Source organism: Calliphora vicina, chromosome 4, assembly GCF_958450345.1.
Source record: "Calliphora vicina chromosome 4, idCalVici1.1, whole genome shotgun sequence".
Lineage (NCBI taxonomy): Eukaryota > Metazoa > Arthropoda > Insecta > Diptera > Calliphoridae > Calliphora > Calliphora vicina.
In genome coordinates, this window is record NC_088783.1 from 24,266,428 (window position 1) to 24,290,081 (window position 23,654).

Sequence of the window (23,654 nt, forward strand, 5' to 3'; positions counted from 1 at the left end):
GACATCACAAACTAATTGACCTTGGGTCTAGATTCATTTGGGCATTTTTTAATTTCCTAAAACTCGAGATTCTATTTGGCCTCAGATCATGCCAAATGAGATTCTATTGTCGAATCAGTACAATTAGTAATGAACTTTTAGAACATGTTTTATTTAATTTATTGATGTAGAAAGCGATGAAGACAGAGACAGTGATCAAACTTAAAATTAAACAAAAGTGGATGAAAATGAAAGTCAATTTTCTAATAAAAATAGTAGGATCAATGCCGGATCGAATGTTTGTAATAATTTAAATTATAGAATCATAAAGTCATTATTAAAAATGCTAAACTACGTTGTAACTTAAAGTGCGTTTATAGGAAAATGCCCCTAAAAATTGTGGTTAAACCAATTAAATTAATATTAGAAAACAATATATCCCTCATTTGCGGATACAACACCATAATTCAGAAAACCAAAATTTCGAGTACAATAGCACCATTGCAAAGTAAATAAGTTGTTTTAATAACTGAAAATGTCTTGAGAACTAGCTTCCAGAATTACACGTATTTTGTTAGGTTGTTATTTTGTTCGGTGTAAAAACTAAAAATGCATCTCAAGAATTAAATTATAGGAATATCTACAAGTGTAGACAGATCTGACATTTTAAGGGATACAAGAAATATTTGATGAGTTAAAAATACAAAAAATATGATGAATCAATGAATACGAAACTTTGCTGAAATTACCTGAACTCGTCCTTATTTGCATTATAAATGTCGCGTGCTAGATCATACTAAAAATTAAAAAAAGAACGTTAGCAAATGCCTTAACATAAAAACTAGCAATAGAAAGCCACATTATTCTACTTAAGGCTAAAATAATACCATTAAATTCGAAGATTTTCGAATTTTTCTTGATGCTATCGAAAATGAGTTCTATTTTTTGTCGCGTTCTGGATCCCATGTTTAATGTTTATATATTGGAAACAACAGAACCAAAAATGCTATGGCTAAATGGAAACAGGAAATGTAAATGTGCTAAATCATAATTAAAAATTCAAATTCACAGATTTTCAACAAATTCGCTGCTATGTAACACACCGGTGGTTCACACGAATTTTTTCCGTGAGGCCATATGCACTTAATATAAACTTTTAAACAACAAAAAAATGTTTGGCACACTGGAAATTTTTTTTGTAATATACGGCAGCAGCGAACGTGTTAAATTTGTTGTCGCGTTCTTGATACCATGTTTAATGTTTCCATATAAGAAACAACGGAACCAAAAGTGCAGTTGCAAAATGGAAACAAGAAAAAATTTGTTGACATTTCTTATTTTGTTTCATTTCAAAAGTGTATGGATGTCGCGTTATTGATCATGGAAAGGTTAGTTAAAGTGGTAGCTTGATACGTGCAATTAATCATATAGAAACTAAAAGTCTCTTTTTTATATTGGTGCTATCTTTCATGTGGGTACAATTTGGGGCCTGAAAAGTACAATTACTAGTATTCTTCCATTTAGCATATCTGATAAGTATTTATAGTCGTATCGGTATTATTCATTCATATAGTACATGAGTAAATAAAATGCTGTAATTATTATTGTTGTCGTTGTTTGGTGTTTTTAACTCGTTATTTTGCTGTTATTGTTGTTGTTTCGTTTCGTTTCTTTTTTTTGTTGGTGGCATAATTTATGCAATTGCTTTAAATATATTTTGCATGCATGATCTGCCAGTGTGGTGAACACAAATAATCTTTATTAACTTTGCGTTTATTTGTTTGTTTGCTTTTTGTTCGACTGTTTGTAAGTACGTATGTATGTTCGTTCGTTTGCTTTGCTGTTGTTGCAGAAAACAATTTTTGTTGTTGTTGCTATTTACCCAACGATCTGGGACCATAACCATAATTCGGTGACAGATTAATGCACGAGGGGGTGGCTCATAATTCAAATATAATACATGTTTATGTCCGTGGTTGTTGTTGTTCTTGTTGCTGTTGTAAGAGCCGAGAGTCAGTAAAGTGTTGTTGTTGTTGTTTCTGTGTAGGGAGGTGCAAAATCAGCCTTGGTGTTATTTACAATGTACAGTAAATATTAATTTTCACTTGGCAATTTTTATTTGGATGTATGTATGGAGGTGTTTGTAACACGCATACTCTGCAACAATTACATATACATATTGTACATAAATAAATACATCCATTTATAACTATACAATTTTCATTTAGTTGAGTTTATAGTGTGAGAATTTGTTGTTGTAAATGCCTTCACTTTTCTTTATAATGTTCTACCCGCCTGTTTTTTTGTTTTGTGGCCTAGTGTCAGGAGTTTAAAGGTATTCAGATATTATTTACCCCCAGTAACACGAAGTCTGGTTAGGTGTTAACTAATAGTTATACTATCGTTTAAAATTATTTTTGTATGAAAACTGTCAGTATAACTATTAGTTAACATTAACAGACTTCGTGTTACTGGGGGTTAGAATCATAAGGTTCAGTTAAAAGTGCTAAAATGTGATTTGTTTAACTTATCAAAATTTCAACAATAGTAACATCTGAGATTAAATATGAAGTCTTAACTATCGTAAGATAACTTTCCTTAGATATCATAATCTGAGACCTCCATCAAAAAATATCTTGGAATTTTATACCTAATTCGAACTGATTGCTGACTAAGTTGGGTAATCCGTTTGTTCTATAATTCCAACATTAACACAATATTTTTTTAATTACAGAAATATTGTTAATATATTCCTTTATAACACTGCAATAAACTCATTCTTATATGAACTCGCTTTTATTTATTATTTTATGGCTCTTTTTCTCCATGCATCTCTCAGTCCATATTCTGTATTTGGTAGGGGGATCGATTAAGTGACTTTTGCAAGAAACCGGATTTCGGATGCTCGCAATTTATACTACATACTCAATTTAAATGTACTTTGAAGTTTTCATATAAAAAAAGTTATATTTTGTAATCACAGATCTATAATCGAGTTTGGCAAAGAAATTTGGTGATCACTGATCTAGTTTATTTTCTAGATTTAATGTTTATTTACAAAGTTATTGACGATATGTGAGCTCCTTTTATCTATTAAACACTTACTTATAATGTTATTGATAATTTACGTTTTATGAAATATCTGTTTTAGACGAAAATATGAGTGATCACAGATCCAGCTTTGCTTTTGTGCTGATGTTTGTAACACTCAAAAATATTGGTAAAAAAACCTTAAGGTATACCAATTTCATATACATACTTAGAAATAAATATCGTAACATAATTTCATGGGGATCGATCCATAATTGATCATAGCTCCCATATGCCCACTTCCGAAAATCACTTCAACGAGCATAAATCGAATAAAAATGTTGGAACTCAAATATAATTTAACAAACAAATTTTGGAATTCAAATATAATTTAACAAAAAACAAGTAAGAAAGTATGGTCGGTCAAGCCCGACCATATAATACCCTACACTAAGTAAAAGAGCAAAAACATTTTTCTTTTAAAATTTCAATAATTTATATTTTTGAGTGATTTTCGGAAGTGGGCCTTATATGGGGGCTATGACTAATTATGGACCGATCGTAACAAAATTTGGTGACATGAATTTTGTATATATAAAACTTATTTGGAGCGCAATTAGTGGAGAGACATTTATAAATTAAACATTTATGACCGATAAAGTCCAATTTCGGAAGGACAATATGTACGAAACTTGATCGAAATATCTTTAAAATTGCGACCTGTACTCAGCGCACAAGGTTTACATGGACAGCCAACCAGACGGACGGACATCGTTTAATTGACTCAGAAAGTGATTCTAAGTCGATCGGTATACTTTAAGGTGGGTGTTAGACTAATATTTTTGGGTGTTACAAACATCTGCACAAACGCATAATACCCTCCCCACTATGGTGGTGTAGGGTATAAAAATGTCTTATAGATAGAAATCACGGCCATAGCTCCTAAATACTTAAAAAAAACTCACAGAAAAAAGTTACAATTTTAAAAGAAAATTGATTGGCTCATATAATCATTGTAGGGTGTTATAGGTAGGGGTTGACCGACACCGGTTTCTTACTTGTTTTTTTCATAAAAAACTTATTTAGTAAAAATATTAATGAACGCTAGAATGTTCCAAGACTATATGGCCGATAAAAAGTATCATCAGGCCATATCACTCCCAACTATTATACTATAATTGTTCTATGGATGGTACTTAGAAACGCGTTCTGTAAAATATTAGAATAATAGAATGATGACAGAGCGTTATATGCGGGAAGTTTAGCTTTACTTCTTTAATTTGAAGTACATTGATTGTGAGATGGACCGCCCAGGACAGCCAAAAAAGTTTGAAGAATTGGAGGCATTACTCCATGAAAATTGTTGTCAACCTCAACAAGAGCTTGTAAAATCATTAGAAGCTACTCAACCAGCAATTTCAAAACGTTTGCAAGCAGCAGGATTCATCCAAAAGCAGGTAAAATGGGTGTCATACGAATTGAAGCTGAGAGATCTTGAAAGACGATTTTGTACATATGTCTGAAATGCTATAAAAGAAAGCCAATTTTGCGCCGAATCATTCTTGCAATGAAAAATGGATCCATTACGATAACCCGAAGCGTAAGAGATCGTACAAAAGACAAATATCCATGGCCCTATGGTAGTACTCTGGTTCAGGCACGGATCCAGGTCAACCATTTGGTTGGGGGGTTTCAAATGAAGTAAAATTTATTTTACATTTTTTTCCTTTTTTATATTAAAACCTTATATTTTAGGGGGATTCCAGGATCTGCGCCGGATTTGGTGGGACCAAAAGGGTCCTATCTGTTATGAGATGCTGAAATATGGCCAGACCATCATAGGGAGCCTGTACCGAACGCAACATGAAACCGTAATATTCCATTATGACAGCGCCTTGCCACTTGTTGCAATACCTGTTAAAAACTATTTAGAATGAAGTGGTTGTTAAGCTTTGCCTCACCCACCTTATAGTCCAGACTTTGCCCGACTGCTATGTTTTTCGATCGATGCAGAACGATGTCTTTGGGATACGTTTCCCTTCAGAACAGCGTATCCGAAAATTTCTTCATTCGTTCTTGACCTCAAAAGATGGGCAGTTCTTTTGGCTCAGAATCCATATGTTGCCAGAAAGATGGGAAAAGGTCATAGCTAAATATGGCCAATACTTTGAATAAAAACTTGAGAAAAATACATACACATAGCCTCATAAGTGAGTAAACACCAGCGAATTTTCTGATTTTTTAAGATCACGAAAATCATTGTAGCCCGACTTAAATTTTTTTTTCACAACCGAATATATTATTCAACCCATTTTCCAACAAACCGAAACTTTTAAATTTTAATCGATAGATAAATTTTAGGATTTTCTTTATCTTGAAAAAAATCAAATAATTTCTGGTGTATACTCACTTTTGAGGCTCACTGTATGTATATCTTAAAGTCCAAAGGAATTTCTCATATAAAAACATTTGATACGAATTATGGGAGATCACAAAACGAGCTCCTGTGTACGATTGATCGCCCATTTACATGATTATGAAAATTTAAGATTCTTGGAGTATTACATGTGACAATTCCATTTTTGATTAGAAATATGAATGATTTCTAGGAAGATCAATTATGTGGATAGAAATTCTTAATTAAAAAAATCAAAATTTAAAAAAACAGGAAAAAACCCGGTTAAGCAAAACCGTTGCGATCGCCCTAGTATTGAGACAAGAGTTTAAAATACGTTTGCGACGTAATTCATGAAAATTAATGTCATTTAACTTTTTTTTTTTTTGTTTTGTTTGTAAATTATTTTCGCTTTTATTGCTGTTGAATGTATTTTTATGAGTTTGCATGTTGAGTTTTTGTCATTTATTTGAATTGTACAAGTACGAAATTTATTTTACACAGAGTGTTTGATTGTGAGCTGATGTTGTATTTGGTATTGGACTGTTATTATTATGGCTGATGTCTCTGGCATAGTGACATTTATTGTTGAAAAATTTACAATAAAAATTTTTAATCCATATTGGTTCATATTCTGCTGTTTTAGTATTCAAATTATCATCAGCGGTTTTAAATAATTTGAGTATGTTGCCTTTTATGACCTTAGTATGTCAAATTAGCTTTTGTTGAAATGATAATTGGTTTTGTTGAAAACTGGGAATAAATATGAATTGTATGGCAAGGAATTTGTGTTTAATGGAAACTGTGAGTTTGAAATGGTGGTGTAAATTTTGAATAATATTATGATTATGATAACTTTCTGGTACCAAAAGGCTGCTTTTAATAATACATTTAATTTTTTTTTTCAAAAGTACCAAATAAAACCATTCTGTTTAATGTGTGTTTTATTTGTATAATTGCAATTGATTAATAATTATGACAATGTTGATGCACATAAATTCCCCTGCACTTAACTTTTATGTGAATTTCTCATGTTGCGCAAAAAACTCTAACAGTTTTAATAACCTTTGCTGTTATTTCAATTTCCTCTCTTTTCTATTTCAGTTACACTAAATCACTATTTAAGCAAAACAAATAAATTAAATATTTTATTTAATGATTTATTGTATCAAAAACTTCATTATTATTATTTCTACTTCATTATTTTCCTTTTTTTGTATAAAACCCCACCAACTTTCACAAAATTTATAAACTTTCATAATGAAGCCAACAACGACAGCATCATTTAAATTATTTGATGCAAATTAATTGGAAAATATCAATCTTGTAATCATTTTTTTCCTCTCTGTTGCCATAGTTGTTTTTGTATTTTGTTAATCACACTCAAAATTAGTGTTTAAATGAGAGAAGGGGAAGTAAAGAAGAGGGTTTCACTGCTGATTATTAATTGAGTAGAGAATATCTAATGGTAATTAATCAAAATTTAACTTAGTTATGTTGATTATAAATGAAAACATAAATTTTCATGCTGTGTTTTAAGGCATATTTCTTTATATTCACAGGGTGCCTTTTTCTAAATGATTTCCGAATTACATTCATTTAGGTACTTGGACATTGAGGCTAACTCGTTTCTGGTATGGTTACTTTACTCTTGATTGGTTTTGCTTTTAATGGCAGGTAATTGATTTAAATCGTCTTGTTTGTTTAAATTTTAAAATTGAATGTTTGATAATGTTATAGGCATATTAAAGTTACCAACTACTGCTCATATATGCAATAGCCATATTAAATATTCACATAAAGATCATGTTTGTATGATAAAAGCTTAAATGCAATCTTATTGAAAATATTATAGTTTTCAATATGTTTTTCCAATCATATTAAGTTTTCAAAGCAATTGCACAAACTTAAAGTTTAATCTAAATCTTATCTACTATAAATAAAATAAGTCAACATATTCCCATGCCCACATAAAACAACATACTCCTCTCATACATTTTGTAACAGGGATGGAAAAATAAAATTTTTGTTTGGTAATAAAATAGTACTTTTTTATATTAGTGTAGTTTAAAATTTTTGATAAAAAAAAAAGTTTTACAAAAACTTTGCTACATAAGGAACTGTAAAACTAAAAATTGTCTATGAAAATGCTGTTATACACAAAATTTTCAACAGAAAAAATTTAATATAAGCTAATTTTTTATAGAAGAATCTGTTATACAGTAAATTTTTTACATAAAACTTTATAAGAAAAAAAATGACATACCTAGAATTTTTAATAGAAAGTACTATTATGTACACAATTTTCTATAAGACAAAACTGTTATACTTGTGTAGTTTCTATAGAAGAAATTGTTATACCTAAAATTGTCAATAGGAAAAACTATTACACGGACAATTTTCAATATCACAAACTGTTATATACTAAATTTTTTATAGCTAACACTACTATAAACATTTTTTTATAGAAATGGCGGTAGTTTTTCGTACAAGGAACTATTATACATAAAATTTTATATGAAAAAAAAATAAAAGTTTCGATACAAAAACTGTTATATTTGCAATTTTTCATAGAATATATCAGAAATAACTGTTAATACAAAATTGTTAAAGGAAAAAAAATTCTATAGAAAAACTGTTATAAAGACAATTTTCTACAGAAAACTGTTATAAACAAAACGTTCTAAAGAAAAAACTGGTATTGACAAAATTTTCAATAGAAAGGAATATAAAATGTCAAAATATTGATCATTACTTATCAGATTTTAAGTTGGTTCAGTAATGTTTGAATTGCGAAAATTGCAGTCGGTGTTGCTGATTTCTTTGTTCTTCTCACTTTTCTTAGGAATGATTATAAAAATAGTTCTAAAAACAATGATTTTTGAATTATTCTACTAGCCTACATCGAAGTGATACATCTAAAATATTAAAGTAAATACTTTGAATGACTATATGGATTCTATTCACAACACAAAAGTTTTTTTTCACCAAATTAAGAAACTAAGAAATTTTGTAAATTGCAAACAAATATATGGGGAATTTCGTGTCAAGTGAAATTTGCACCAAAGTTAGTTCAGTAATTCAGAAACCAAGATCCGTCGAGAACTCTCTGAGCTAGAGGGGGTCGAAATTTTAAATTTTGGCCAAGCAGGTTTTTTTCTCATCCATGTAACTTATTAGCTATTGTTCTTAGTTTAGATAGCTATTTCCTTCGAAAAAAAATAAAATTTTTTTTCTCTCAAGAAAGCTTAGATATTTTCCTTGAAGACCTAATTGGTCGCTAAGTTGGATATCTATGAAAACAAATGTTTTGTAACTTAAAACATGCAATTTGGCACTTTTTTCAAAATCAAAATCTTTGTTGACTTTTTTGTTCAAAAGAAAGTTTAGGTCTTTTCTTTGAAGTCCTTTGTGGTCGCTTAGTGGGATGCGAGTGTGATATCTATCAAAATAAATATTTTGTAACTCAAGACATACAATTTTTGACTTTTTTTTGCAAAATCGAACTTTTTTAATTTTTTTTGCTCAAAAGTAAGCTTAGGTCTATGCGAGTGGGATATCCATCAAAATAAATATCCTGTAATATAAATGGGACCTTTTTTAATTTTTTTTTTACTCAAAAGAAAGCTAAAGTCTATCTATTCCTTTGAGAGCTTTTTGGTATTTTAGTGGGATGAGAGTGGGATATATATCCAAACAATGGTTTTAACACAAAAATTTTATGTGTTGAGTTATAACCAATCGGAATAATAGTCGGACTAGAAAAGGTCTAGAGTATAAGGCGGATGATTAAAAACTTTCCAACCTCATCTTTCTGAATAGTTTTTAACAGGTATTGCAACATCTGGTCGAACGATGTCATTATGAAATATTAAGGTTTCGTGACTGGCCACATATTCGCGCATTTTTCGGCCAATGCTCGCTTCAAACGAATTAGTTGCGTTCGGTACAGGTTCCCTGTAATAGTCTGGCCAGATTTCAGCAGCTCATACTAGATGAGACCATTTTGGTCCCACCAAATACAGGGCTTTACCTCATTGCCATGGCTTTGTAACGGTTTGATGCAATAATGATTTTCTTTTATAGCGTTGAAGCAGCATTTCGGACATGCAAAATCGTAATACAAAGTCTCTCGGCTTCAAATCGTATGGTACCCAATTTACTGGTTTTTATGCATCCTGCTCTTCGTAAACAAAATTTCAGCATGAGAACCTCCCATTGATTATGCAAGCTCCTGTTGAGTTTTACCACAATCTTCATGGAGTAATGCCTCGAATTGTTGGTCTTCAAACCATTTAGGCTGGCCTGGGTGATCTTTGTCTTCATGTTTGTTGGCACAAAATTTTACTAAGTTACGTTTTGTTGCAAGAAAAACATGAAGTTCGTCTTATACATGAGGTTAAAATTAGTTGGAAATCTTTGCCTACACGCAGAGAAAAAATATAGTTGGGCATGGTTACTGTAACCATTTCAATATTGTTACAAGTTTTTTAACAATATTATAGTCCCAGTAACCATTTACATGATTGTGGTAACCATAATATGGTTAATTTACGATTAACATGATTGTATCAGCCATATATATGGTTACAGTAAACAAATATATGTTTGTGACAACCATTCATATGATGAAGGACTTATCATATTATGGTGCTCTCGGCTTAAGGCTTTTTCATCATAAATATGGTTGCCACAAACATATATTTGTTTACTGTAACCATATATATGGTTGATACAATCATGTGAATCGTAAATTAACCATATTATGGTTACCACAATCATGCAAATGGTTACTGTGACTATAATATTATTAAAAATCTTGTAACACTATATAAATGGTTACAGTAACCATGCCCAATTATATTTTTTCCCTGCGTGTAACATGATATCAAACTTTGGACATATTTGTGTATCTCTCTAAGATCACTTGATTAAGCAAAGATTCGGCAACGTTGATAGAGCTTGAGGGTATAATACAATTTGCTATAAATAATTTAGAAAAAGTCCATAATTCATTTACTAAAGAATTAGTTACTCATTTTAAAACCCGAATTTATGAACGACATAAAAAAGTTCTTAATACGTTTAATTTGTATGTACTAGTTTTGATAATAATGTTTCAACTGATTTTCTAATCATTCGATTGACAGCAGATTATAACGAATCTGTTGTATCTGTGCAGAAATAATACTGTAAATGTAAGAAGGTAACTTATAAAGAAATTCACGAAATTACTAAAATTATATTCCCGGTAAACTTTTCCCGATTAGGAAACCTAGTCTAAGGAATGTTTAAATTTTAATAAAATACTGAAAATTGTTTTAAAGTATTAAATGAATCTCTGGAGTTTTACGGTACTTTTGGAAATAAAATACTATCAACAAAAGTACTATCGTATCAAGTTTTCCATGGCTGCTTTGTAATGTTCTCCTTTTACTCGCAAGTAAATTTGTTAAACCAAGTGTGTCTGTAGATTTTAATACCATGGTAGGTTTGGTTATACAAACAATTTACACCTCTTGAAAATTACTTGTTGAGTTCAACTAATATGTAGCTTTCGTATCTATGTATGTAGTTTTCGAAATAAATTCTACACTTATAAGTTGTAATGAGTTTTGGGCAAAAACAAAAAAAAAAAATGCAAGCAGAAAAAAGGCCAGGAAAACTAAATAAAATAAATTAAGCAAACGAGTACAACAAGGATGTTTTGAAAGGAGGCCCCCAAAATAACATCTCCCACAACATTGTAAATGTTAGATGTACATATATATGTATGTAGTAGTTGTTGTAATAGTAGTAACACATGAATACTGACATATCAAATTAACTTAATGACATAATGTTACACAAGTTATTCAAGTGTCATTCATACATGGTACGAGCAGACATATACACAAACCCTACACACAGACTCACTAGCTAACATACACGTACAAATCATCTAGTGTACATATATGTATCTATACATAGTAAGTTGGTACTAGTTCGAGTAGTAAGTAGTTAGTTATAACATCTAACTAAATTGAACATGTTCCTTATTGTGCTGTTGTTGTTGTTGCTTTTTATTCGTTTTCATTTAATTCTCTTTGAGTCAAATGACACCCTTTTGTGTCAATGTTTTTAACGTTGTGTTTGCATGAGAGTGTGTGTTCCTTTGCCATTCTAAACTTGACTTGACATTTTCTCTAAACTTTTATATTCTTTAGAACCATACGATACGATGGATATAATTTTGTTGATTTTGTTTAGTGAATATGTGCTACATAGTCGTAGTCATAGTCTACTTATGTATGTATGGATGTGTATATGAAAATTTTACTGTCAACTGTGTAAGGTCTAAAGTTCACTTTTCGCAAAAATAGACAAATTTTAGTCATGTTCTAAACACATACGTACCGACATACATACTTACTACAACAATAACATGATTTTTGTGCAGAGTACAAGTTAGCAGAAAGTTTAAAGAATGAAATCAATTATAAATTACATTTTTGAAAAATGTCATGTTCGTCTGGAAAAGCTTTCACCAGCTCTGTGTCCGACAAATCCGATAGATGATGATTCATACGAAATGGTTCGTCATCTTAATATCAAACGGTAAATCAGGATATGTCAGGTTTTCCAGATCTGTCTAAATCATATTTATTTATATTTAATATGAGTACTACAAAACATTCCTCATACTGAAATATTTAATTTATTAATTGTGATAAACATCAAAACTAATTAAAAAACAATTAAACTTTTATGAAATCACAAAATTAATCTCAAATAATTTCCAATATTTATTGACACCTAAACAACCGCCCAGCCAGATCACATCGTTTGAGAAATTGTCAAACTGAATTATAAAAAAATCTCTGATGTTAAAAATAGCATAAAAACAAAATTCATGTTGTCATATAAATTATGAAAGTTTTCAAAAGACTACATTCATTTCGAATCTGCCACCCACTAAGTTCAATTTTCTCTGTTTTCCAGAGTTTGCATTTTAGACCAAAACTCTTGCATACTCACTGCCATTCAACTTATAGTTAGTTGCTGCTGCTTAAGCCTCACTGAGTAGACTGTAAACATAACCAAACATTTTTCCTAAATTCAAATTAAACTCATACGTATACATACCATACAGATAATACGTGTGTATGAATACATGTGTACTCGTACATTATGGAAATACTAGGCTGCTTCCAAAAAAAATGTGTATAATGATCTGTGGCCGAATTATCTCATTCATGATCGAATTAGCTTTCGTATCGAAAAATTATTTCGATATCGAAATTTAAATAAAATATACTAAATTTCCTACTCTATATCGAATGCCATAATCTCAAATGAAAAAATTACGATCAGTTTTAATCGATATCGAATGCGGTAATTTGGCCCCAGAACTCCTCAAAGTAATACGTTAAAATTTACTGTTGCATTTTAACTCATTCTTTTAAAACTGTGATGTCATAGGCAGGGCTGCCAGATGAATTTGGGAAAAAATCGTCAATATCCCGATAAAAAAGAAGAAAATCGTTATTTCGAATTTTAAAAATCGTCAAAAAAATCGGAAAATTAAAAAGGTCAAGATTTCTAACAGGAATTTTAAATTTCTATTTAAAAAGTGAACGAAAACATCACATTTATCAAAAAACATTTTTTCAAATTTAAGTTTATAAATAAGGCATCACTAAAATAAAAACGTAAAGCTCAATTTAATTATAATATGAGGTTTCATTCAGAATTTTTTTAATTTTAAATAAAACACATAAAATATAATTTAATGTCTATGTCTTTATTATGACCCGAAAGAACAATCTCTGATATTACTTTTTAAAGATAATTTCATTAAAATATAGCACCACACTGTAGGTGGTCCATTCGGAAGGTAATAATGCCTGAGATTAAAGCATAAATTCGAGCTTGGCGGCTTGGGGTAATGTCATTATATTCTGAATAATTTTTGTCAAAATAGAAAAAGTTGTTTAGAATTTTTCCGTTTTATTTCAGTAATGTATTTACAAATATTGATTTAAAATCTAAACATTTTAATTGACAAAATTCAAAATCTAAATATTAACCAACAAAATGGGAAATTTCTTTAACTATTTCATAAAATAGTACCATATTTTCATAATGTAGAAAATCGTGATTTTCGAGAAAGAAATCGTCAAATTCCTATTTGTGAAACCAAAAATCGTCAAAATGACGATAAATCGTCAAATCTGGTGCTATGGTCATACTTACCACGAACGCTTACAAATATGGACTTAAATAAGTCATTATCACATTCGCTTATAAATAGGGTAAACAAATTGTCTTTAGACAATTATTCTTTCTTGAAAAAAAAATAGTTTTAATCAATTTGAAATACAAAAAATGTAATCATTCCAAGGTTGAATGTATTCTATAATGAATTAATTATGAAATTGGTAAAAAATACTATTGGGTGTATGACTTTATTTTCAAACATTTGTACAATATAATTTAAATATTGCTCATATTTTGAGGTCAAGCACGAATCAAGCCAATATCGGATACTCTGTTCCAAAGTGAAGTGTATGCTAGAGAGAGTGTTCCGCATCGATCAAAACGAGTAGTTGTCGGACAGGCACGGTCTGGTCTAAAAGTGGATGAACCCTCATTCTTCTCAACTTCATTCTAAATAGTTTTTAACATTTATTGCAACATGTGGCCGAACTTTGTCATGATGGAATATTACAGTTTCATGCCTGGCCGCATATTCTGGTCGTTTTTCGACCAATTATCGCTGTTGCTTCCACCAAATATAGAGCATTACATTAACGCCATGGATATTTGGCTTTGGTGTCGATTCGGCTGATTAGCTGGGCTTTACATACGATCTCTTACGCTTCGGGTTATCGTAATGGACGCATCTTTCATCGCAAGTAATGATTCGGTGCAAAAATTATTTTCTTTTACAGTGATCAAGCAGAATTTCAGACATACAAAATTGTCTTCAAAGGTCTCTCAGTTGCAATTCGTATGGTAACCAATTTCCCTAGTTTTGGACAAATCCTGCTGCTTGCAAACGTTTTGAAATTGCTGTTTTGAGTTTGGCTGGCCTGGGCGATCTCAAACTATCTCTCGTACATTAAGACCGGTGAAACATATTCACCATAAGCTTCGGTGAGCGATCGATGTGCTTCGACGACACATTTATTCCCAGTATCTTTCAAATTAAAGAAGTAAAGCAAAACTGTCCGTATATGACGCTTTGTTGGAACACAATTCGACATTTTCGATGCAAAACAAAGTGAGAATAAATGACAGATATCTACCCTTCAAAATGACATAAGTATCTTCTTTTTTTATTTGCAAATCCGTTATTCGGGTGTAAGCGATCATACACATACAAGTTTATTTAAACTAAATTAAAATAAATGTAATTTATTTATTGCAGTTCAAGAATTATTAAATCTCTATTTTTTGCAGTATTTAGGAGATTTAGTTCATCACTATAGCCTGTTCATTCTTGAATAAAAAAATGACTTATGTAAATTTATTAAAAACAAAAACCACGTTCAAAAGATACGCCAACTTCTAAGTAATGCAGACTTTAGGAAGAGTAATTTCAAGCCATTACCTAGTTTTCGCTGGGGATCATTTAAAATTGTTTATAGAACATGTTTCGTAGCTTGTTCTTTTTTTTTCTGCATACCACTCTGGACTAGTCTAATGATCATACTACTTGTTATGTGTATGTTGCATGTTGTACATGCACTCACGCTTCCGTTGATACCACTTGCTGTTGTTGTTCATGTTATTGTTGGACTGTATTCAATACTTTAATATGAGAATTTTCTAATAAGAGCACTAGTACAGAAGAAAAAGAGTAAACTCTTTTTCATGAAACTACCATAAGAATTTTTGGGAAGTTATTACATGTTTGTTTTTCCAAAATTATACACTTGAAAAAAAAATTATTTACAATTTAATTTTGACAAAAGATAAGCGATAAATGGTTAATTTAACGACTATTTCGCTCTATATGGTTTTTATAGTGCGAATATAAATGTTTACTGAAAGAACTTGAATAAAAATACATAGTTTTCAAATAGATTTTTATCTGACAGCAGGACATATTTAATAGTTTTTGTTTGTTGTTTTTAGTAAGTCTTATTAGAAAGCAATTAAGTATTTATGTATTTTTAGTTAGTCACGCTTTTAGAAATCAGAATTTTTGTTTAACTACAATTCAATCAATCATAACTGTCAAGTTTTTAGCTTTAAATAATTTTGACCGTGTAATAGTAAAAGTTTACTGTATTATTTTTTTCATTCTGCAGGTATTGTACAAGAAATTGGGTAAAGAGTAGAATAGATGTATGTATGTAGGAAACCATATATGTATGTTCTATGTATGTTTTTCTCATATTTATTGTTAACCTTTCTAACATCAACAAAAGTGCCAACTTTTTCTTTTACTACTACTTTAAACATGAGGCAAGCTACTGTGCCTTAGTAACTAACTATGTATTTATATTACAATAAGTATGTATTTGAAGTAGTAGTCATCGTCGTCGTAGTACTACTACACTTTGACAATGTAACCAAAGTATTGCGACTACGACTATATAGAGTTTACCTATGAAACTGCTCCATGAACTCTACAAATGTGTCTCTTTAACCATGTTAAAGCTAACACAACATCATGTAACTTTTCGTTTCTTTATTTTTTTTCTAACTCTACTGCTGCTGCTTTTGTGCTTTTTGTTTTTTTTTCCTTTGTAAAAGTATAAATTTTCAGTAAAAAGAAAAAAATTGTATCTTGAAATTTCCCATAACATAATCAAATTCATACTTAGTTTAGTTTGTTTTTAATAATGTTTAATTTCGAATTTAAATAAATGTAGTTCCATCTGAAATACATTAAATGAATTTCATTATAAATTGTCTACAATTATAAATGATTTTAATAAGTTTTACCATAATCTGTTTGTGATTGGTTTGTGCTCACACAAAAATTGCTGCCAAAAATATTTAAAACAAGTAAGAAATTATAGTCGGTCAAGCCGGACTATTTGATACACTAACTAAACTTAGTAGATGAGTAAAAACCTTTTGTTCTTAAAATTTCAATAACTTATTTTCGAGAGTGATTGTTGGAAGTGGGTACCTACTATGACCAATTATGTCATCTTATAATTTATTTCTATTAAATTTTATTTGTTTACCAAAATTTTTAGGAGATTTATGCTCATTAAAATGATTGTTGTAATGGGCCTTGTTTGGGAGCTATGGGCAATTATGGACTGATCGCCATGAAAATTGAATTTTTCTGGCATACCAAAATTTTCAAGTTAAAGTAATTTTCGTAAGTGGGAGTTTACATGGAAGATATGGTCCATTATGAATCGATCCGCTACAAATTAGGTGTGTAGGAGAAATAATAGACCGATTTGATAATGTGCCAAATTTTATCGAAATTGAGACCTGTACTTTGTGCACAAGTTTACATGTTCAGTTAGTCAGCCAGCCAGACGGACAAACGCACAGACGGACACCGTTAAATCGACTCAGAAAGTGAGAATGAATTGATCGGTATACTTTAAAGTGGGTGTTAGACTAATATTTTTAGGCATTACAAATATCAGCACAAACGCCTCTATAGTGGTGTAGGGTATAAAAGTATATATTTATGTACTGCAAAAAAAAAATTAATTATATTTGTCACATGTTATTTTATATTTAATTATGTGCATGTTTATGTTTGAACTTATAAACAGACACATTTTACATTCATATAAATCTATCAGTAACATTTATATTTAAAAATATATTTAATTATAATTTAAATAATATGTAGAATGTGCATATCAATATATTAGTAAATTTAATTGAATTGAAATGAAGACAATAAATGTATATTTAATTTAAAATTTATTTTAGCAATAAAGTTTATGCACGCAAATAATTCTATAAATTTTGTATGTATAAAATAAAGTTTTCTAATTGGTTTTGCAAACAAGTAATTCCCAAAAATTTCAACAAATTGATAAATAAGATATAAAATTCCAGATCGATATTTTTACCGAATTGTTCATTAAATAGTTCATTAAACTTTCTAATCCAGTTCTGCATGCATGAATTACACTTGTTGCACCATTGGTGCCCATTCACACATATGCATGTGCTTTCACACTTTGTGAAAATGAGCGAATGCACTTAATTGTGAATAAATTCCAGAACAATCCATAGATTTTTATGATCTATAATTCATTTTATTTCTATTACACGTGGCTTTGCGATAAAGTAATAAATCTGAACAATTTCTATCGTTTTGGATTTTTCATGATTTTTTTAAAACAAAAATTTTGTTATTTTCACGTAAAATATATTTTTTGCTTCAATTTGTTATTATAACTCCGAAACTACTGAGACGATTGAAACGCAATATATATGTATATGAAAATGTATACATAGCATGGGGAAAATGTTTTCAAAATTCAGTCAATTTCTGCCGTTTTCGATTTTTCATGATTTTTTTAAAACAAATGAAAATGCATTTTTCATATAAAAAATATACTTTTTGCTTCAATTTGTTATTATAACTCCGAAACCACTGGGCCGATTGAAACGCAATATATTGTGAAAATTTGTGCATAGCATGGGAAAATTTTTTTCAAAACTCAATAATTGAACAAAAAAGTTATAATAACAAAAAAAAAAATATGTTTTTTTGCTTCAATTTGTTATTATAACTCCGAAACTACTGAACCGATTAAAACGGCATATATAAACATATTAAAGGTTATATAAATTTGAACTTTCCTAAGTTTACTTATCGGACTAACCCTTTTTGAGTTATCATAAATTATGTGGAGAAACATCTAAAAAAATTCAAAATTTTAGATAAAAAAAATTAAAAAAAAAATTTCTTCATAGAATAAAAAAATATTACCATTTTTGTACTTAGGTAACCATGATGCATCAAATCTACATAGTGGTTACTGAACGATATTTTCGAAGAAGAAACGTTGGTACAGATTTTCTGTAAGAGTTTTTTTATATATTGCAATATGTATCTCAGACATTTATAATCCGATTGTTCTGATTTTGAATACAAAAATGTGGTATATTAATAGAAGATTTGGATACGTAGAATATCTGTGGATTTCAATTAACATATATCGCCATGCCTTCTTTCCTATCTTAAAGGATCACAATACCTAAATATTTATGTATATACTATAAAGGATCGCAAATGAATATTTTAGAAATTACAAGCAGAATAAAAAAAGGTAATGTAGGATACTTAAATATTTCGCAATCAACTAAAGGTAGGGTCACTCACATATGGCAAAAATTTGCTCAAAAGCGTAACCACTTTTTTTAGCACAAATTTGTTTGACGTGTTTACTCTTACAATTGTTTTGTAAGATCAAACAGCAACAAATGAAATAAAATTTAATTTTTTGTTTTGAATCATCCAAATTAAAATAAGTTTTTGGAATAAATTAAAGAATTCAAATATATTTTATTTAGTGGTTACGTAATTTTTCGTCAAATATTTGTCATGTGTGACCTTAAGTTAATGCGTAACACAGATTATTAGCCGATTGACACGAAATATTTTTGAAGCAACAATTTTGATGTCAGATTTCAAAATTATTCACTATTTCCTTAACGAATTAATAATTTGGGTTTTTGGTTAAAATTATAAGAACGAACTAATAAATTTTGGCGCTATTTTATATTTAAAAGCGTATTTATAATGATTTCCACTTGAATGAGATAATAATTTTTCAATTTGAACAATTTCAATTTCTTTTAAAATTTCAATAATTTATATTCCTGAATGATTTTCGGAAGCGGACCTTGTATGGGAGCTATGACTAATTATTTGGTGACATTATTTCCTTATATTTTAAACTTATTTGGAGCGAAATTTTTGTAGATACTAGGGTATTCAATTAATCGGGGTTTAGATTTAATCGGTTAATTTTAAATTATTCGATTAACCGAATAATTTTGTATTTTAATTTTATATTGAAAGGAAAAACTCGAATTTTGTGTACTTATTTTAATATTCTATTAATAAAAAGAACAAACACATAAAAAACAAGCATTTTGTTAATAAAAAAAAAAACAAAAACATAAAAACCAAACAAAACATAACAATTCAATAAAACAATAAATAGGGAATCTTCTGAAATAATCTTTTAAAAAAAGAATATAATTTAAATGTTTTCCTTTTAAACGATTTTTTTATTTTTTAAAAAAAACTTGACAAAACTCTCTCTGACTGTAGAAATCGAAAGTAATGCATGCTAAAGAATATCCAATTTTTCAGTTATGTTTTTAGTTTTCTCTAAGCACATAAAATCCGCCATCATACCATTGGAGTTCTTTTTGGATTTTTTTAGATTTTGAATACTTTATTAGTTACGTCAAGTTCCGGTAAAAGACTCGTTTCAGTAATGTCTTCAGTTTCGTCTAACACCATGTCGTCCTCGGACTCATTAGGACAAAGTTCATCATAGAAACATTCTAGAAAAAAGGTCATTTCCAAGTTTCAGCTTTCGTACAATACTTCAAAAAACTATTGCTAGAAGGAAATGTTCACGAGTTAAGAAATAAAATTTGTGTGTTTTAAACTATATTTCTATATAAAGTGCAAAAAAAAGAGAAATTTCGGTTAATCGGTTAATCGACACAAATTAATCGGTTTAATTGTTATTTGAAAATCGTCACCTACCATACCCACTAGGGTGGTGTAGGGTATAAAAAGTACTTAGAACATTTTTCATACCACAAAATGGACTTAGCATTTATGTATACCACAGTAAAACAATATATTTCTAAACTTTGTCAATGCAGACTACAATGCAAAGCTAACGATATACACACAATGCATCAAAAGTAAGTAAAAACCGGTTATTTGTTTGATTTTTTAAGATCATGAAAATCATTATAGACCGACTTAAATATTTTTTTTTTTTAATCGAATCTATTATTCAGCCCAATCTCCAATAAACCGAAGCTTTTAAATATTAACCAATAGATAGATTTTAGGATTTTCATTACCTTAAAAAAAAATCAAATAATTCGTGGTGTTTACCCAATGTTTGAGACTGTGTATAAGTAAAATAAAATAACAAAATAAATTATGAATGGAAAAATAAACAGGATGAATAAAAGGATTAATAATATTACTTATCCGTATTTTATATCTCATTACTCTAATGATAAACCTATAAAATATTAATCTAAACTTCAAAACAAAATCTATGTATTAAATTAATACTTAATAGCAATAAATCCATCCCTACACACATATTTAGGCGAATCGAAGAAGATTTGAAAAAGAATGAGTTGTAAAATAAGTTGACAATAGACACAAAGAGAATTGAGAATGTAAACGGATATTGGCCAAAAAAGATTTTCTTGACATTTGTCAGCACAAAATTTTTCTTTTTAGATATTGAGAATTGATTTTAATTCTTAGTGAAATTGAACTTTTGTTGGCGAAAACGAAAAAGGATGAGTTTAAATTGGATGTGACAATAACTCAACCTAATACATATAGACATACATATGTATGTATTCAACTAAATGCATGTGTTGTTATTTCCTTGGGGTTAAGAAAAGACCAATATTGAATTTGAAGATACGAATAACAATGGCAATGAATTCAATCGTTCGTTTAATTCAATACGATTTGTGTGCGTATATACTTACTTATGTATAAATACATATGTAAAATGAATAAATGAATGGATCAATGTAAGAATATTAGTTGCCAGATAGAGTTATTTGTATGGATGTGGTAGAGGTTTGTTAATACACTTATTTGGGTGGATAGAAGATAAAGTATATTGGAATGTGCACAAAACGACAGGTGAACTACACACAATAAACTAAACTGATTAAAATAAGAAATTGAAATGTCGTTGTACACTTTTTTTCTTTCTTTTCTGAGAAATAGAATTTAAACTACATATGTATATATGAAGGATATTATATGTTATCTGCATATTTTTGTGTACCTACATAACTATATGTATATCTCTGAATACATTCATTTTTGGGAGTAAATAATTCTTATAAAACATGACGTTTGGGTTCGTACTCTTATGTACAATTTCTGTCTGCATGTACAACAAGTATTGTTAAATGACATACGTTATTGAAATATTTTTAATGGAATTCTTGTTTTTTCCCCATTATTCCTTTTGTGTGCATGTGTGAGAGAATGAGCCTGAGTGTGTTTGTGAATCTGACAGGTTTTTGTATTCGTACACAAAACATTTAAAAAAAACCTAAAGAGACAAAATAAACATTTAAAAACCACAAATACATATGTATATTTTAAATTAAATTTATATCAAATGCACATTCAAAACAAGCAAACAAAATTATGAACAAGCTTTAATTCAGCAATGACGATTTCAAGATACGCTATATTTTAAATGAACAATTTAGCTAGGATTTAACTGAAATGAAAATAGTATTATCAGCAGGAAATTCAAGGCCTTTAGTGAACTTTCTGTCTGTTTAAATATATTCTGTATTTAATATGATTTTTTGCTGTTAGTATCTAATTTATTATTGATTTATCTCATAATTTATAATATTTTTCAATTTTGTAATAAATAAATTTCTCACGTCAAAAATGTAAAACATTAATTAATAACATTTAATGATTATAATTTAGTGCTGGTTCACACACGTCAAGTTTACTTGAGCAATTCTTGAGTTTATAAAAGATAGAGGAGAATTAGTTTTTATGTGCTAAATTCCAAATTTAATTATTGATAAATTCATTGAAATTTATTGTTGGGGAATATGAAAGTTTCTATGCGCATTTCACTGGTTGCTTAGGCCAGATCACCAGGAGATCTTTTCCCAAAAGGCTTTAGAAAAAGCTAAAGATTTTAAAGAAATAAAACTATAGAGTGAATGAGAATTACAATAAACAATAAACAGTGATTTTATTAAAATTGAAAGATATTGCTCTTTTTTTCCTCTCTCACTTGATGTGAGTGAACCCACACTTACCGCTTTTAATACTTTCAGGTTTTATGTTATTTCTATTTCCAGAAAACACGCCAGCGTATATTTTCAACTATGATAAGATGAAGTGATCTCTAACTGATTTACCCTTGATGTAGCTACATGTTAACCTTGATTCGTATTTACGAAAATTAGATACATGGAGTTAATAGATACCACCAGAAGTGAAGAGCAATCAGATCTTTTACGATTTCTAGGTGCGTAGGTCTGTTTGTTTGATATGATTTTTCTGAACCTTAAGGCATCTTCAATTGTTTTCATTTCCTGTAATTTGCATTTGTATCTCGTTTCTTTATATAGGGTTTTTTTCATTTTCAAAATTCACGCGGAGTCGATATAGTAATGTCCATCTGTATGTTGAAATCAACTTTCCCTAACCCCCAAATAACTTACATACATGATTCATACATCAATATATCCGCTATAGACCCGGTTCTGTTACTATTTAAAATCAAGAAAACCGTCGCAATTCTGAGATATAAGGAAAACCTCAATTTTTGAGCTATTTTTTATGTACATCTGGATGACTAAGTCATTGATACATATACACAATATTGATATATAATGGTAGATACTTCAAAGACCTTTGTAACGACGTTTATAACGGACCTACAATGGATCAAAATATTTTTTAACCCGAATTTGTTTTCACCAAAAAAAAATTTTTCATAAAATTTTTTCAGCAATAAATTTAAAAAATTTTTTTTAACAAATTAAAGAAATTTAAAAAAAAATTTTTAAAAAAATGTTTGTTTCAGTAATAAATTAAAAATATAATTTTTTTTAAAAAAATTGAAATTTTTATTTAAATTAAAATATAATTTCGTGAATTTGGAGCTCTCTTACTTGTTATACCCTTCACCTTCGTGACAAGATAAGTTTGTCATTCCGTTTTTAATTTCCACAATATAATTTTCCGACCATATAAAGTATATATATATATTCTGGATCCTTATAGATAGCGGAGTCGAATAAGTCATGTCCGTCTGTCTGTGTGTTCAAATCAACTTTCTGAAGCCCCCAAATAACTTATGATTTGTACATCAATATTTCCGGTATTTTCCGGTTCGGTTGCTATTAAAAATCGAGAAAATCGGTCCACAAATGGCTGATATATAAGGAAAAAACCAGGACAACCTCGATTTTTGACCTACAGTGGTGGCCAGCAATTTAAGACAAAAATTGTTTGCTAAATTCCATGTAATTGTCAATTATTTTTTCA